The 19,043-nt window shown below is 34.3% G+C and overlaps 1 long non-coding RNA gene across 26 annotated transcripts in view; it reads left to right on the top strand.

The window, feature by feature from the left end:
• Nucleotides 1–19,043, top strand: part of LOC147386059 (uncharacterized) — a 101,195-nt gene that overhangs the window by 23,958 nt on the left and 58,194 nt on the right. For 5 of the 26 annotated variants that reach the window (XR_015172159.1, XR_015172173.1, XR_015172168.1 and 2 more), the window contains 3 exons: nucleotides 3,205–3,307; nucleotides 5,774–5,834; nucleotides 11,174–11,398. The exons of 1 other annotated variant lie outside the window; for it this stretch is intronic. This is a non-coding gene — a long non-coding RNA (uncharacterized LOC147386059). 20 more of the 26 variants (XR_015172155.1, XR_015172157.1, XR_015172156.1 and 17 more) reach the window with 17 other exon arrangements.

Here is a 19,043-nt window from a genome sequence, read left to right on the forward strand (position 1 = left end):
GCTGCCCAAGACACTATGTTTCACACTACTCTCGAGGAAATCATCATTGGTTCTGTGTGCACCTCTGCGGTAGCACAGTGTGTAATGTAATTGTCCTGCACAGTCACTCCAACACTAACTATAATATGTTTAGAGTTGTGATAATATGACTCGCCATGTGGCATACTCAATCGACTCCTTGACGTGAGAAGTTCGGGAACAGTAGATTTGTACTCTTCGAGACGATTGCACTTCCCCATAAAAAAGTATATCCCAAGGGAGTCGTGTATCCTGAGATGTACAGATCTACTGTTCCCAAACTTTTCCATGTCATGGAGTCGATTGAGTATGGCACCTGGCGAATCATATTATCAGGACTCTTATATTTAAGAGGAAAATGGAAAAATGTTAAACTGACTTCCTTCGACACTGTGCTCAACACTGCACTGACGTAACAGTTTAAGGGACTCATAGATTCTTCACCATCAACCTCGAAAAAAAAATATATGTAATTCTCTCAACACTACCATGTCAGCACAGTGTTGAAAGAATTTTGTTTTGAACAAAAGAGAACCATAGATTCTTCGCTATCAATCTCTAAAGAAAAAAAATCTATGGTTCTTTCAATACTGTCAAGTCAACGCAATGTGGAAAGAAGTGAGTTTAGAGAAACTCTTTTTAAGAAGAACTGGGATTAGGTAAGGAGTGGTATTGTGCTCACAAAATTTCTCACCACACTACTTATAAACTCTATAGTGCGTGTCGTGCCAAGCCTAATAAGGAGAGCGGATCCTCTCTAGCCCAGTTATCCTGTAGATCCTTTTTGGTCTTGTTCACAGTCTATATAACATCACATTGATATGAAACTAACAACAAAATCATCTTGGATTCATTGTTTGGAACAGATTTAAAACAAATATAAAAAAAAAAATCTTTTTTTTTAATTTACTTAATAATTTTATTTTTTTCGACTAAGCAAGTGAAAAATAATTTGATTAAAAAAGAAAAAAACAATTACAAGATTCGGGTATTAGGAAGACTCAATTGGTCGCCCAAAAAAGCCCTTCTAGCCAACAAAGGATAATTAGAAACATAATAAAAAATCGCAGAGGACTGAGTTGAATGGACGGTCACTAAGATCCTAAATTTAAACATTTGGATACAATTGTCATGATGACGTGGCATACCCTCAAATGTTGATAATTGCTACAGGATAATCGCACTACAGAGGATTTGCTCCCGGCCTAATGAGGGCAATTTTGAAAATTGGGAAAGCCATTCAATGGGATCATGTGATTGGTGGATCCAAGATTCTATGAGCATCATCAGGGGCGGAGCCGAGATTTTGCTCATGTGGAGGCACCCAAGAGTTTAAAAAAAAAAAAAAAATTGTGGGGACAATTTAGAGTGAAAAAATATATATATATAGTTGTGAGGACAATTAAGAGTGGAAAAAAATTTGTTGGGGAAATAGTGATAAATTTCCTTATCTGCCGCTAAAATCTATTGTAATATCACATTAATCCATAGAATTTGAAAACGCTTGTGAGGAGAAGTGCCCCCACTATAAATCCGCCCCTATGCATCGTGAGAAAAAGAAAAAGTGTTTTTTCTCAGAAAAGGTTTCTTCACAGTGCTTAGAGACTCTCTACTGTGTGCCACGACAAGCCTAACAAAGGTAATTTTCTAATGCATAGTGATAATCTAACTCCCAACGCGGCATACTCAAAATATTCTCCTGATGTAGCATGTGCTTGAACCATAGATTTTATGCCTTGGGATACACGTCTATATATATTTTATGGGGATGTGCATGTGTATCCCAAGGCATAAAATATATGGTTCTAGCACATGCCACATCACGAGAGTATTTTGAGAATGCCATATGGGGGAGTCTGAAAATCATTACTCTTTTTTAAGTTTGGGATCTATTTCTTATTCTCGAAGAGCTGAAAATTATTTTTATGATAGATATGTATTGTAATTACATAATTTTTTAGCTAGCCCTCTCCTCTTATTCTACCATTGTTTTAAATATCAGACCTGTCTTATGGTCTGGCCGGTTTTGATCTGATTTTTAAGATTTGTTGTTCTGATTTATTGAAAACCGAAATGCAATAAGGGACAGTCAGTTTTTTTTTATAAAATGTTGATTCAACAGGCAAAAGCGATATGATTATTATGAAGATCGGTTAGCAAACATGAAAGCTAACTCCTTTGATAACAACTCAAAAAACATGGTATGACGTGTACTCAAATGACTCCATGACCTAACAAGTTTGGGTACGTAGATTTGTACGCTCACTATGTGAAAATCTCCAATTTTAAGCAAAAAAAAATTGATGGGTCTCGCCCGTCAATTTTTAATACTAAAATTCCGCGGCCTTTCAACCACGTTTCCCGTCTCTCGCACAATTTCACTCACTTTCACTCTCTTTCTCACGATCTCATCTCACTCTCTTTCTTTCTGTCTCTCTCTCACTCTCATCGATCGATTGATCGATCGACCTCTTCATCTCTTTCTCATAGTCGTTCTCTTGATAGATCGACCTCTCCATCTCTCTCTCTCACAGTCTCTCCCTCGATCGATCTATCTCCCTCGATAGATCTCATCTCCCACTCTATTTGATCGATCTCTCTTTCGATCTGCTCCCTCGATAGATCTCTCTCACTTCCATATCTCTTTGACGCAATCGCAATCGGATTGAACTCTCTAAGATTTCAATCTCTGTCACAATCCATCGTCTTAGATTAGAAACTGAGTTTCTGCTAAGGTGTTCTTACTGTTCAAGGTATGATCAACTGTAAATCTTGATTTGAAGAAAATCGAATGTAAATTCGATGACGATTTGTTGGTTTATTAGTGCGTCTTACGATTAAATCTATCTTCGATTCTTTTAGTGATCCATTTTGTATTATTTTGATGTTTTAATGGTGGATTCTATGAGGATTTTGTGAAATTGATTTCCAAATGTTGAATTAGATGGTCAGATTCTTGAGAAATCATAGCCATGTAGATTGTAGATTAGATTTTTGTTATAGGAAGCCAGCATGTGTTCTTAAAAAAAAAATCTAATTTAGTCATACAGGTAGTTCAATTATCATCCTTAAGGTTCACTTTAAATCTTTCACACTTTTCTATTGATTTTTGTTTAATTGCTTTTAGAGAATTGAAGTGGATTTCTTCTCTGTTGGTATTTATCTCAAATCTCTGTAATTGTTCAGGTAGACAAGACGACACGTCTGAGAGACTCAATGCTCTTTTTGAAAGATTCATGTATCAGCCATGAGCTTTGGTTGGCAGGTCCTGAATATGGAACTCATAAAGGTAAAATCTTTTATTACAAAATCTACTTAAAAGCTTTTTTTTCCCCTCTTTTTATCTGCTTTGGCTACAGTTCTTGTACTTTTCTTTCTCTAATTGTTCCCTCAAATTTGGCCTTGATTCTGTGTAATTGTTCCTCCAATTTGGCCCCTCACTTCTGCCCTCAATCTTTCCTTATAATATATGAATGTACACACAAAGGTTTCCTTGAATATATCAATCAACCAACTGTCCTTGCACTATGGAATCTATTTCACAAGTGAGCTGGTACTCCACTAACATTGTATGTATTTCTTTTTGCAAATTTACAATATATATCATTGTCTGTATTTCTTTCTGCACTTTTGAAGCAGACATACTTTGTTTTTTCTGTGCTATTCATGTGGACTAATTCTTGGGTAGCTACCAAACAGGTGCACAGTGCACTGGTAGACATAGTTTCTGCTTCTGACACCGGGTCTTGGAAGATATCCTCCGTTTAAGAGAGAGATAGTTATGCATTATATGGTTGGGAATTTCCATCGATGCTTCTTATTTTTGCTGCATTGGATGTGTTTAAGAATGAAGCAAAGAAGATGGTGGTTGCACTAGTTGATATGGAACGTGCTTTTGTTCCTCCCCAACACTTCATCCGTTTAGTGCAGAGGATGCTCAATAATTATTTGTTATATATATGGGAAATGTTCAGCAACAAACATTTTGGCAAAACATTTTTCAAAACATGGGTTAGAGGTTTTGGAATGGGCTGATTTTTGGTGAGGATGATCTCTACAGCGAGGAGATCATCATCACCAAAAATCAGCCCATTCCAAAACTTCTAACCCCATCAAAAATGGTTTACAAAAAATGGACGGTCCACGATTTTTCAACTTGTAAACTGGGGCTAGAAGTTTTGGAATGGGCTGATTTTTGGTGAGGATGATCTCCCCGCAGTAGAGATCATCCTCACCAAAAATCAGCCCATTCCAAAACCTCTAACCCATGTTTTGAAAAATGTTTTGCCAAAATGTTTGTCAAAATGTTTGTTGCTGAACATTTCCGATATATATATATATATATATGGGAAATGTTCAGCACCCTAAGTTTTACCACACACTTTAACAAACGTTTTTTGTCCTACATGGGTTAGAAGTTTTGGAATGGGCTGATTTTTGGTGAGGATGATCTCTATGATTAGAAGATCATCCTCCCCAAAAATCAGCCCATTCCGAAATGTTTAACCCTATGTTTACAAGTTGAAAAATCGTGGACCGTCCATTTTTTGTAAATCATTTTTGATGGGGTTAGAAATTTTGGAATGAGCTGATTTTTAGTGAGAATGATCTCCTCACCATAGAGATCATCCTCACCAAAAATCAGCTCATTCCGAAACTTCTAACCCATGTAGGACAAAACGCATTTGTTAAAGTGTGTGGTAAAACTTAGGGTGCCGAACGGGACCCTATATATATATATATATATATATATATCCAAACTATTTCATGATAATATCACTTTGATTTTTTTTTTATTTTTAGTCAATTCCATGTTGATAGTTTAGTGTTGACATGATCCCAATTGACATAGATAATTGTTCCAGGATTTTTAGTTATGTTGACGGGCCATCTAACATACCTTAAGCCACGTTAACACATAACTCCTAAAAAAAATTCACAAGCTTTCCATAACTTTCTTGGTTTTTATTCATTTGATGATTGAGTTATTTGAACTTTCATTCCTTTTGTATTGAGATCATTTACTTAAATGGTAAAATCATAAAAAATAAAAAATAAAAAAATAAGGGGAGTTCTTGGGAAAAACATCTCTCTTGAAATAATCTGCAGAAGAAAATTTTGAATCTTGAACTGATTGGAGTGGTGGATTGAATGAAGAAATATGAATGTGAGTTGTTCATTTCGTCTTCTGTACACGATGCACCAAAGAGATGTTAAGGCTTTTTGTTTAAAAGTGGGTGCACTCAATGAAAATTCAAGGACATTGATGCAATTTTTGTTCTTTGTTGTTGTTGTTTAAGGTGGTGCACATACGTCAGATTATATGTGCAAATAGAACAGACATTCTTATGTATCAATACTGGCCTACTAGTTGGGATTGGTGCATGCCTTTCTAGAGATCCATTATCTAGGGAATCACCAATTAAATCTGAATCACACTAGACATCAAAATTTGATTAATACTGAGTTTTTCCCCCATAAGGGTCACTTTCTTCTGCTTTTCTACCCATTACTAAGAGATCACACATCAAGATTTTGTTCAAAGAAGGCTTTCTGGGGCATAAATATTATACAACCAAGGTGCTTTAAAGCACATATAACACAGACAATTCTATTCTTTTATACCTAATAAAGCTCTTCATATATAAAACACACAACACTAAAACAGCAACAACAACAACGATAAAAATATATGATTTAGTCTACACTTTATTTTTTTCTTCAACATTTGCTTACTATTGCACTTTCACACCAGAGGCTGATTTGGGTGAAATGAGGCTTCCCACGTGTGGAAATGCTAGAAATGAAGTAGCAAGGTAATCCAACCTTTTGCCTTGTTGGGTGTGCTTGCATGGCAGGTCAAAAAATCCCTTATAAAATATATATATTTTTTGTTTTGGAGGGGAGATTGCACGGGGCTTTTACCTGGGTTCTCCTCTCCTCTGTTGTGTGTGTTTTGCTTCTATTTTTACTTCTATGATATTTTTGAATTGTACATCAACAAGTAATAGGTTGTTTATGAAGAATTGGCAAAGCATGATAAGCAGTATTTATTTCATAAAAAAGGAAAACAAAAAGAAAAAGAGTAAAGTACATACAAAACTAGTTCAAATTCATTTAATTATACATTTTTTAGATATATATTTGAACAATTTAATATTTTAATTCACATGTTTAGTAGACGTGATATTCATGGTTACTACCTCAATCTTAAAGTACTTGGTTAATCCTATATATCAGCTAAAGAATTTATACTTTTTAGCACACTCGTTACACATACATGTTTTCTATCATTTGGTTGAGATATTTTATGTATCTTCAACATATATATAATCCCTTTTATTATTATCTCTATTAACTAACTTCATAAGAGGCTGAAGAGTATACACTTGTAGAAACTACCAAATTGGTACTTTTTTTAAATCTTGTATAGGTGTTCTGCCAGGCATTGCCAACTAGGCTTCTTTCCTAGATTGGACTCTCGAGGGAATGCAGTATTGTATTTGTTTATTTAAATTGGATTATTTTATTTTGCATCATTTGATATTTGGCTCTATGAGGGATCCTAATGTCATGGTGTTCCTTTGTGGATTGTGTGGCTTTATTGAAGTTTTTTTCCTTTATAGTCTGATGTAGGCGAAGTATATTAAAAGTTCTATATAGTTATTTACTTGGTTTGTGCCTCCATCTCACGAGCACTACTTGGGTTGTATTTCTCTTTAAGCTCTTCCATCATAGTTGTTTTAAATCTAGTCTTAAATAGTTCATGTCAGTCGATGTCCAGCATTGTTACCTAATTGGTAACACTCCATTAAGAATTTTATTAAACACAAATCTGATTGGAATCCGATTGGATTGTTATTTTTAATTTTAGACCAAATTTAATGTGATAATTATTGGTAAAATCTATGGGTATTGATGCCATGGACCTAGGTTCAAAAGGGTTCAGCCCCCATGAGGGAGCCAACCCTTCACCTAATCAATCACAAAGGTGGTTCTCCCACTATCTTTCACAATTGGTAAATTTGAAGTAGGGAAATAGTGTTGTATGAGTTGATACGATTGTGCGATCCTTCTATTTTGGGTATTTTATAACTTTTGTTGACCTTGTGCTTGTGTTTTTATCATAATTTGAGGTCCATTTGTTACTTTCACTATGATTAATTAACTTCTACTTGAATTGATTAGTGATGCTTTGGTATTCTTTAATCTTCTACTGATATTTGTGTACTTAACCAATGTGATATTCTCAAGTCAACTTATCTCTATATCATAAGTTCCGTGGTGAATGAATGTGTAGATTCATGCCTTCGTTTGAGCATATTTTTTGCAACAAATAACCGTACAATAGTATTAAGTGAGATGTATGTAAGCTGTCATCTCTGTTTATTGTTAGATTTGTAAAAAATTGCAGCTAGATAATACGTTATGTTTTGTTATGGTTTTGTTGCTCTAGGTTCCAACAATGGCGTTTATTAGTAAAGTTGGAAATTTACTTAAGTAGAGTTTAAGCAAGCACATCAATTCTAAATTGTCTGCATCTAATCCATCTATATTCCAAGCAATTAGATGCATGTCATCTTCCAAGCTATTCATTGGACCATCTGTTCTTTGGAATCCATAGACCATCTGTTCTTTGGTTCCTTGTTTTCTTCTTCTACGTGAAAATCGACTTTGAGTTGGTTTAATAGGATTTTACCTCGGCAATGTTTGTTATGGTTCGTAGCCCTTCTTTTTTCTTCCTTCTTTTGTATCCTTGAGCATATTGGATATTTTGTGTTGTGAAAGTGTGTATTGGGCTCGTTAGTTTTTATCTAAATAGGTTTTTGTAAGCATATTTAATCTCATCTCTCCATGTTTTTTGAGTGCCTTTTTGATTGGCTAAACTTTCTTTCATTTAATATTAGAGATCTAAATCCATGCCTAGACGAAGCAATGCCATAACTTTAGCAATACATGTTGTTGCGTGCCTTTCCTAGTCAGAATAACTACTACTTCATAGCTTAACAATATTCTCAAGATTCTACATCCTACCTCTCAATAAATTTTATTTACATAAAATAAAAACCCTACATCGTCCAATTTCTGCATTTACAATTTGTTTTCAGACTTTTGTCCACTGTCTAGAAGCTTACTATTAAATGACATATGATTGTTATAGTCACCGATGAAGGAATTTTTGCTTGGGTTGTGGAAAACTACGCCCTTGGACTCTTGAAAGTGGTCTCCAACAAACAACAGGGGTAATTGAACTTGGTAGGGCATTTGCTCAGGTTTAGTTTCCTGGTCTTTACGTTTTTCTCGATTACATGTTCATATTTTTTCTTGATTCTTGATTGGTATGAGTTTTGAAACGTTGCATTTGTAATGTTTACTATAAAGATGAACATATTAGAAGCTTAATCTAGTTGTTTCTTATAGACTATCCCAAATTACTGCATGTACTTCTAGGAGTGTGATTATCGATGGAAAAGGCAAAAAGGAATTTTTGCGGCGATTTTTGTGAAGCCCATCCAGGGTGAGGGGGGTATTCACAGTGCCACAAAGGAATTTTTGCAATCATTGTGTAGTGCTTGTGATGATGTAGGAGCCCTCTTGGTGTTTGATGAGGTAGGCAACTTTTTAATTTTGAAGGATACCTGCTTTACGATAGTAGTACAAATGTGCATATGTGGCATCATTTGGTTGGCTCCTTTGAGAAGGTTTCATGGGTTCAAAATAAGCCGAGTTTTGTGATCCTAGCTTTGGTCATCTAAGGCATTCTTTGGGCAGTTAAAAAAGATGACAAACTGTTCAGATATCTATCTATAGATTTTTATGAAAATATTCATTTCTTAGGGCTGATCTTTGTCTTTCAAGATCTCTTTGATACATTTTTCAAAGTCTATCTTGTGGTCCTGGTTGTCTGGTTTGCATATTGTGTTGACTCAGCCTATCCAAGTAGTAGGGGAGCCAATGGAGTTTGAGAAAAATACATCATCATCATCATTTTCTTACTTGTTCAATTATTTACTTATGTATCATTGTTTGCTACTGGTGATTTTTTGAACATTTCCATCGTTGTCATCATCTATCATTCATCCCTCATCTATTCGTGGTCGGCAACATAAATCTTGTTTCTTCTTGCAACTCTATTGAGAGAGATATTCTATAAATATGTATATGTCACCATCATCTCCCAATTCCCAACTATTTGGGGTCAACTCAACAACATTAATCATATTTTGCCTTCCAACTCTATCTAGAGCTAGATCTTTTGTCAATGCACGTGTTTTCAATATGTGAAATGACACATTGTTAGGCTAGTGGTTGCAAATGATTTATTCCCGAGATTCAAAACTAGTATTTTATTTTGATTTAAGTCTTAAACAACTTCAACTAGCATGCTAAGTTGGAAGAAGGAAACATTCAATGAAGCTTTATTGAGAGTTTTTGCATGGGTATGTGATTATGGTTGAAATACTAATGACATTTTCACTGAATCAACCTTTTTAATGTTAATCCCTTTTTTAGATTATGAGATTTCTTTGTTTTTGGTGTTTGTTTCCTTCAATCGGTACATTTTGTTGGTTTTTGTTCTTCAAATGAACTTCAGCCATAACTACAAACTCTTATCATGTTGTTACTTCTATCTATAGCTAATAAAATCCATGCACGTGAGTATGGGTTTTCAACCAATATCATTGCTTCTTATTTAGTACTTAGTCCTACTTGCGATAGTGATACATCCTTGCTTGTATCTTGAATCTTTTTAATGTTACACTGTCACTTCCACAAACCATTATGATAGTTCTGCTCCATGTATCTTGGTGAAACATTAATTTTATTTACCAGTAAGGCAGTGATTGATCAATCCGTTGTTACCATTTACTTAGCAGTTGTTCTGCATTCTTCCTTATAGATCACTATTCCATGTACACAATTTACTTGAAACTTCCACTGTTTAATTGCCAAACTTCCAAACCTTTCTTGTCATCCAAATGCATTACATATTTACACACATCCCTGGAATTCTGCAGAACAGGGGAAAACTTAAAGACAACATTATTAAAATTCCAGTAGCTATTGTTTTTTGCCATCCTAGATACATGTTTAGGTGTCACCACAATTTTCTGCTATTCGAAAATGCAATTTTTTTTTCAGTGTTATTTGTGAATTTTTAGAAAGTAATTCCAAATGCATTTTATTGCATATCTCAATATAATCGATCATATATGCCTATGCAATTTTCATCACCTGTTGTTCAGGATTTACTCTCTCATTTTCAATATTGAAGAACTACACTCATAAGTCATAACTTGTAAACTAGACAATTGATGACAATCTCTTTTAAGCACTTGTTGCTCCAAGTGCCTTTTTGGGCTAGAGTTAACTTCTATTTAATCTTTATGATAGAATATAGTACATTAGTAATGATTTTCTAAATAAGTTTATTTTTTCGCTGGGTGCAGTAACATCAGTTATTATATGCATAAGATCCTTATATCTTCCTCTTTCAAATTTACTAGATTCTGCAATCGCTAAGCAAGCAAGATAGTGGTTAGTAGCAAGCTAGCACCTTGTACAAGATTCTACAACCAAAGTATTCAAATATAATTGTATAACTACTTGATGCACGCCTTTTGAAAATATAGTCCTTCTCAACCTTTCTGGTAAAATCTTTGTAGTGCATCTGATCCTACATGATTTGATATGTCATTTGATATGAGGCAGTTAGTTCGGTTATCCATGACCTTGGATTTTTCTTTATGCTATTTATGGAGTAGTTTCTTACTTGTTTTTCCCGAATTCGTGAAGAATTTGTATATGCCAATATTAATTAATTTGGACATTTATTGATTAGGCAAAGATCCTGTTTCTTAAATTTCTTGAAATTGGGTTTGGACTGTTTGTTATTCTCAAATGACTTGTTCTTGTAGTCTCACTCAAGACTTTCCTTTAATAAAGTTAATATAGTTCAATTTCTACATTTTGATGATTCTCACATTTCCAACATAGATCCATTGTAGTACTTTAAGCCACTCCCAACATAGAACCATGTTCTAGCACTTTTGATAACATATTTTTTATTTTTTAACATTTGTGAATAAAATCTAGCTATGTTCTTTTATTACTTTGGGTTGATATCTCGATATATCAAATCTTTTTCGTGTAGGTACGAGAGCGCTATTAGGATTTCTTTAAGAACTGTAGCAATGTAGGAGAAAATCCAAACCTTGAGGAAAATAAGAGGACACAATAGAGCGGAGAGAGCCAGAAGAGATCAAGGGCATCACAACCATTTGTTTCTAACTGTGTTTTATTTCTAAAAAGTTATGTGATGTAATTTCATTTGTAACTGCCCAATTGTTTCAATTAGAGCTTGTTTAGTAATGAAATTTCAATATATAATATGAATTTTTAGTTGTTTAGTTTAATTTGGAGCTTGTTTTATGATTTTTGTTTTGTTTCTTATTTTTCTGATTTTTTTTATTATTATTTCATTTTGTTGTGATTGGTGAATTAGAGGACCGCCTATTGTTTGTTAAACCTCCATATTTATCGGTCACATTCTATGGATTTTTTTTTTAAAGCCCATTTTACAAGAAAATATTTGATAGTCCAGGATTGTAAAAAAAAAAAAATTCTTCAAGAGAATATTTGACAAGCATATTTGACGGGAGGGTTCATCAAATTTCTCAATATTTGACGGGCTAAGACTGTCAAATACGGGCTTTTTTCACATAGTGGCTTCGAGATACACGATTGCACTTTCACATTAAAAAAAAGTGTATCCTGAGACGTACAAAGATATCAAAGTTGACATTTTTATGGAATCATTTGATTATGTTACTTGACGAGTGATATTATCCAGACTCGTCTTTTAATTATTAAAGTATTAAAGGAAACTATAAATTATTAATTTATTAATGATTTTACAAAACTCTTAAATCAAAACCCAAAAAAATTGATTTCTTTTAGCATCAATCTGAAACTCTAAATTAACATTTTGAATTCTTCCTGAATTTTTTATCTTTATATATAATTATAATTTTAATGAATAGAAATCGGTCCAAACAATTTGAACCTGAATTTGACCAATTAAGCAAAATTTTGATTGATCATCAAATCGATTTTTAGAACATTGGGTAAAATTGATCACATAACCTCCTTCATCTCGATCTTTCCTTATAAATTGATGGAAGCCTTAATGCCCTTATTATGGTCATCGTGGTTGTCATCATCATTTCTTTGTAAACATCATCACCATCTTGATCCTCACATTCAAGAGAATCTAGATCCTCATATTTTCAAGAGAAAATAATTAATGGTTAAAATGCATGTATGTTCTTATTTTGAAATGTGAAGAGGTATCACAATTATTCACAAAACATACAAAGGAAAAAAATAAAAATTTATCTTTGTGACACGTTAGAGGGAGTAATAGCCACGCTTCTTGGTATAGGACCAGAGTCGTATTAAACTGACTAAAACTCAGACAAACACAATTAATTATTCACAAAACATACAAAGGAAAAAACAAAAATTTATCTCTGATATAGGGGTGTGGTAGTCCTTTAATAATAAGAAAACGACTATACTGGACAGTGGTCCAAATCCCATAGTTTCAATCAGTCGAATCAACGGTTCAAATCAACCCATTCACGCTTAAAATAATATAAATTTTTTAACCGAGACGTAATATGGGGCCCACAGCAGGCTGGAAGAATCTCACGTGATACGGTTTGAACCGTTTGTCTTTATGGATGTCATCATGAGGTACACGTGAATATATTTTGACCGTTAGATTTACATATGATTTTTGAACACGTGAACACGTGGATAATCTAAATATATAGATATAAGGAACACGTTCTCTCTGACAGGTAGACAGTTTCATTTAACCCCTTGTACGGAAGCATTATATGAGCTCCTAACTTCTAACCACAATACAAAAAAATTCAGGAAAGATAAGTTTGGATAAGATATGTGGAAATACGAGATCCAATTGCCACCAACCCTCTCACACCTCAATACAAAAAAATCCAGGAAAAATAAGTTTGGATAAGATATGTGGAAATACGAGATCCAATTGCCACCAACCCTCTCACACCTCAATACAATACATGTGTGGGAGAAGGGTTTCAATCTTCCACCCTAAGTCCATACCATATGGACTCTTTAAAAAATCGTCACTAGAAAATACCTCCGTACTTATCCCAATCATGCATTAGAATTTGATGATTTATTAAATAATAAAAAATTATGTATGTGATTATGGCATGTGATATTTAGCGATACCATTAGAATTCAAACATTACCGCCCATGTATGTCAGATCTTCACAATAGCCTCCATATTGACATACAATCATTCATTGAAGCCATTTCAGAAATTTAATCTTTGCTTACGAATAATAAAAAAAATTACTAACAATTACAAAATTAGAGAGAAAATAGAGAGAGTACAAATTAGTAGGGATAGAGCATGAATTTCTCATACATGAGAGTAACTTTGGAGTGGAAATTTTACTGTGGGTTGCAAAGGAGGACTAAAAAGAAATTTATGAGGGCAATGGCAATGGATCTTTTTATCTATCACTATTATATGTCACAATAGCTCATAGTCCTTTATGGATTTCGAAATTCTTTGGGTCCAAGTGCCATTATTGTAAATCCACCCTAGCGAATTAGAAAGTAAGACCATCAAATTGCGTAAGTGAGGAAGAACCCCTTAAATCCATCTATTTATTTGTGAAAAAAATGACCATTTGAATTGAAAATAAGTTAGTAGGCAACCTCTTTACATAAAATCGACCGTTGGACATGAATCTTTACATTTTTTTTAAGTAAAAAAATTGAAACCATGTTGTTCAAATGCATGCTCCTCTAATGATCACTAGACCTCAGATTTTACCATTCTTTAAATAAAAAATTGGAAACATGCTACTCAAGAGAATGTTTTGGGATGAATAAAATTGAAAATTGTTAACATGTCCTTCAACTACATGTTTTGATTGTGGTAGTCAAAAGTATGAGTGGCACAGTGAAAAGAGTTGTTCAGGACATGTTCTGGGAGGGTAAAACTGGCAAACCTCAAACCAGGCAGTCAAACCAGTATTTTACCTTTTAAAAAAAATATTAAAAATCAATAAATCATTATTTTTTAATAATTTTCTCTTATCAATATGATTATACTTACCTCCTTTGACTCATGATTTTGATTAAGGGCGTGTTTGATTACAGGACTAATATTGGCTGGCAAATCCTTTTCCACGGCTTTGCACATCATGAAAATTTTTACAGAAAATTATTTTCTATTATTTGAGTGAAAAAACAACTGAAAAAAAAAATTTATTTGACTTTTATATTAATTATATATATACAAATCATGATAAAATCATTCAAAGTTGCATGATTTTTTTTGTGAAAATTTAAAAGAATAACCTTTTATAAAATGATAATCCAACACGATTTTATGGAAAAGCAAATCGGTTACTCACGTGCACGTTGTGTGTCAAAACTTTGAGAAGAAAAAAAGAAAAGAGTTAGAATTGTACGCGTATTCTGAATATATTAATAAATTAATATGTGGTTAGAAAAGTCCTCTCCCCATCTATAAATGCCCCTCCGTCCCTCCAACTTATACTCACACCCACACATAGACAACAAACTTCGAGAAATAAATATGGCTATTTCTTCTCATCTTCCCAAATCCATGCTCACCTCTACTCTTCTCCTCCTCTCCATCTTCCTTATTCTCAACCAACACCACAGTGAAGCTCAGAGTCTTCCCAATAATATTTTATACAGCCCCAACTCTCTACCTGCTGGGTCCAGTCTTAACTCTGGTAATTACTCCTTAACAATGCAAGTGAATTGCAATCTTGCACTTTATGAGGGCACAAAAGTGTTGTGGAGTACAAACACAGCAGGTAGGGGGAGCAATTGCCGTTGTACAATGCAGCGCGATGGGAATTTGTGATTTATAGCGAGAGAAACGATGTAATATGGTCTTCTAACACTTGGCATAGGAACTCGCGTGACTTTATCCTGGTTCTTCGGAATGATAGGAATGTAGTTATCTATGGTGATGTAGGATGGTTTACTAACACTAACACCGGTGGCATGGCGGTCTTGGTGAATAAGCGAAATGAAACTAATAATATCGCCACTGATGCTTGAGAGCACAAACTTAAAACTTATCCTAAGCTTATCTAGCTATATCTGTGACGTACCTTAATTTCCCTAAGGCATGATTAGTGCCATTGTAATTGTTGTTTTTCCTATTTCTTCTCGTCATGTGGTACGTACGTACCTTAAGTTGTCTGTTTAATGTGATCAATGTTATGTTTTATGAAAATATATATGTTATGTAATGCTGCTTATCTTCCTCTTTATTATAATTGTGAGCTCATGGTGGGCCTTGAGGGTTGGATCCTCATTAGCAATTCCCATTTAATTCTTGAAAAATTCACGAATTTTTCGTTTTTTTCAATGAAAGTATTTTTCTCGGGATTATTGAATTATTTTGAATAATTCACGGATTTTAAGTTTGAAAGAATAAAACACGATTTTTACGAACTTTTATAAAACTCGATGTAAAAAAAATGCTACTATAACTTGTTGTATGTTGCAAAGTGTATACTTGTAAGTTATGACATCTAACACAAGTGGATTCTAAAACGGCCATACTTCAAAATTTTGGAGGAATCCACTTTTTTATGTGACAAATGTCCCATTTATCTTTAAAAACAAAAAAGTTAATGACAAGACCCTCTATATTTATTTGAAATTACATGTTAATTTTTTAAATTAATGATTTATCCCTTGAATTTGGTCTTCTTTTAAAAATTAATGAAAAAATAACCTCAATTTCCTCATTGTCACCACCATTATTATTACCACCCCATTAACATCACTAATTTCATACTCACTGTCACTATTAACATCACTATCATATGGCCAAATTTTTGGTTTTCAAATTTTTTAAATGAAATGAATAATACACGCATGAAGCACATGCCGCATATTTTCCACTTATCAAATTTTTGGACGAATTTTAGACCGAATTTTTGCAATCCAAAATCGAATAGAACTTGGATTTTTGTACGATTGCGTTATCTTTGCTATTTACATTTTTTACAAATTGGTATCAGAGCCTCAAGTTATTGAGGTTTGTAGCGAAGATGTCTGGTTCGAACTTTGAAGTTATTAAGTTCGATGAGAGGAACAACTTAAGTCATGGTAGAAACAAGTGCAAGATCTGTTGGTGCAACAAGAATTGTACAAGGCGTTGTTGGTAAGAAACCTACAACGATAGATGACGATGATTGGGAAGAAATCGATCAGAAAGTTATGAGTACTATTCGTTTGTGTATTGCAAATGAAATAATGTATAATGTGATTGATGAATAATCAACTCCAGATTTGTAGAAGAAATTGGAGAGTTTATACATGGAAAAAATTTTAACAGACAAACTATTTCTTATGAAACAATTGCACGGTTTATAGATGGTAGAAAGTTCAGATTTGCTGGAACATCTTAATACGTTTAACAAGTTCGTGAGTGAACTATTGAGACTCGAGGTTAAAATCGACAAAGAAAACAATGTGATATTGTTATTAGCGTCTCTTCCCCATTCGTATGATCATGTTGTCACAACTCTACTTTATGGGAAGAGATTCTGAATATAGAAGAGGTTACTACATCACTTTAATCAAATCAGATGAGGTAAAAACTAAACAGTAAGGAATCCCAAGCAAAAGGGCTCGTGGCAAAGGAGATTCAAAGACAAAGGAGGTCGAAGAACAAATCTCGATTAAATAAGAAAAATTTTATATCGAAATCAAGGGGGAAAGAAGTTGAGGGTTACTACTGCCATTAGAAATGACACTTCAAAAGAGATTGTCGAAAACGTCAAAAAGATACTGAAAACAAGTCAGAGTCGCAATTTCCCTAATATGACGTACTGTTAGTAAGAAAAAAATTATAAAAGGTGGCTCTCTCACGACTCTCTCTCATGCGGTGGCTCTCTCACGACTCCCTGAATTTCATACTCCCCTCTCCCAGATGAAAGATTTGGACAAGTAGCGGAAGGAAGAAAAGCAAAAAAAGAATAACATAAAAAAGTAGAGAAGGATAAAAGAAAAAGGGAAGAACATAACTTACTTGGACAGTAGCCGCACACTCTTCATCATCTTCATCTTCTTCAGACCATCCACTACCTGTCCTCTTTTTTACCTCTTTCTCTCGACCATTAACATGGCAGCTACCTCTCTCCCCATCCATCATGTCTCAATCATCTTCTTTTCCTCTCATTCACACCTCACAAAACAATACCTTCATCTCTCTCAGTTATCTTCTCATCTTCCTCTCACACCATTAACGCTTGCAGCCCCTATCGGCCAGCACCCCTCTGGTAGGACCTCCTTTGCCACCTTCTCTTGCTGCCATCTCGACCAGCACCCCCCACTTAAGGCCTTTAATTCTCTTCTCTCTCTTGGCCTCCTCTTGGCATAGTCCTGTTCTCATCAACCTTATCACAAACCTCACTTACCTTCACAGCGGCAGTAACACATCACCATAGCTCTCTTCGTCTCACTTCTCAACCCACAATTTCAACCTCTCCTCTTATTTACGTTTCCTTTACTCTCATGATTTTGCAAGCTCGTCACATAATTGCGGCAATGTTTGGCATTCTTAAGAGAACCCATGTCAACACCCGTACAAATTAGGGTAAGTTGATCTTTTTATTTTTTATGACTTGCTAAGATTTCATTTAGCATACCCGTTTTGTGTCTTTCTTAGACATTCTTTTGAACTTCAGAATTGTTGAACTTTGCTTATGATCATATATATATAGGAAAATGTTCAGTACCAAACATTTTGGCAAAACATTTTCAAAACATGTGTTAGAAGTTTTGAAATGGGCTAATTTTTGGTGAGGGTGATCTCTACGGTGAGGAGATCATCATCACCAAAAATCAGCCCATTCCAAAGCTACTAACCCCATCAAAAATGGTTTACAAAAAATAACGGTCCACGATTTTTAGAGATCATCCTCACCAAAAATCAGCCCATTCCAAAACTTCTAACCCATGTAGGACAACAATGGTTGGCTAAAATGTTGGCCAAAATGTTTGGTGCTGAACGGGACCCATATATATATATATGGGAACGGATTAAGGGACATATGAAAAAACATATGGGTTAGAAGTTTCGGATTGAGCAAATTTTTTGTGAGGATGATCTCTATAATGAGAAGATCATCATCAGTCCAATTTGAAACTTCTAACCCCATTAAAAGTGATTTAGAATGTGGACCGTCGTTTTTTACCAATTTTTGCCAATAATTTGTAAATCACTTTTGATATATTTAGAAGTTTCAGATTGAGCTGATTTTGTATGAGAATGATCTTCTCATCATAGTGACCATCCTCGCAAAAAATCAGCTCAATCCAAAACCTCTAACCCATATTTTGAAAACCCATTGTTTTTACATATGTCCCATGAACCACCCCTATATATATATATATATGTATTTATTAGATTGGATACCTTTGATTGATATTCACTTAACCATGCATAAGTAATTGTCGAAGGCCCACTACAAAATAAAAGGTCTTCCCCGGCGTTTTCAAATCGCCTCAATATGATAAAGAACCGTCGGTATTATATATCAACGGCGGTTGGCCTTTAGCTGGCAATTTTGGCGTCGAGGAAAGTTATAACGGCGTTTATAACGGCGGTTATAGAACCGCCGGTAATACTATATTTTTTCCCGCGGTTTTATAACTAATTACCGGCGGTTATAAAGTACCGATACACCTTTCCCATCCACGTGTATTTTCTATTACCGGCGGTTATAAATAGCCGGCAATACATACTACAAACGGCGCTAATTAAGAACCGCCACTAAAATAATTTTTTAGAGGCGATTTAAAAACTGCTGGTAAAATAGTGTATTAACGGCATTTTTTAAACCGCCATTAAATGCTGTATTAGAGGCTTTTAAAAAATGGCCAGTGATGTAAATATATTAAC

Source organism: Akebia trifoliata, chromosome 14, assembly GCF_017979445.1.
Source record: "Akebia trifoliata isolate Shusen 1 chromosome 14, ASM1797944v1, whole genome shotgun sequence".
NCBI classification, from domain to species: domain Eukaryota; kingdom Viridiplantae; phylum Streptophyta; class Magnoliopsida; order Ranunculales; family Lardizabalaceae; genus Akebia; species Akebia trifoliata.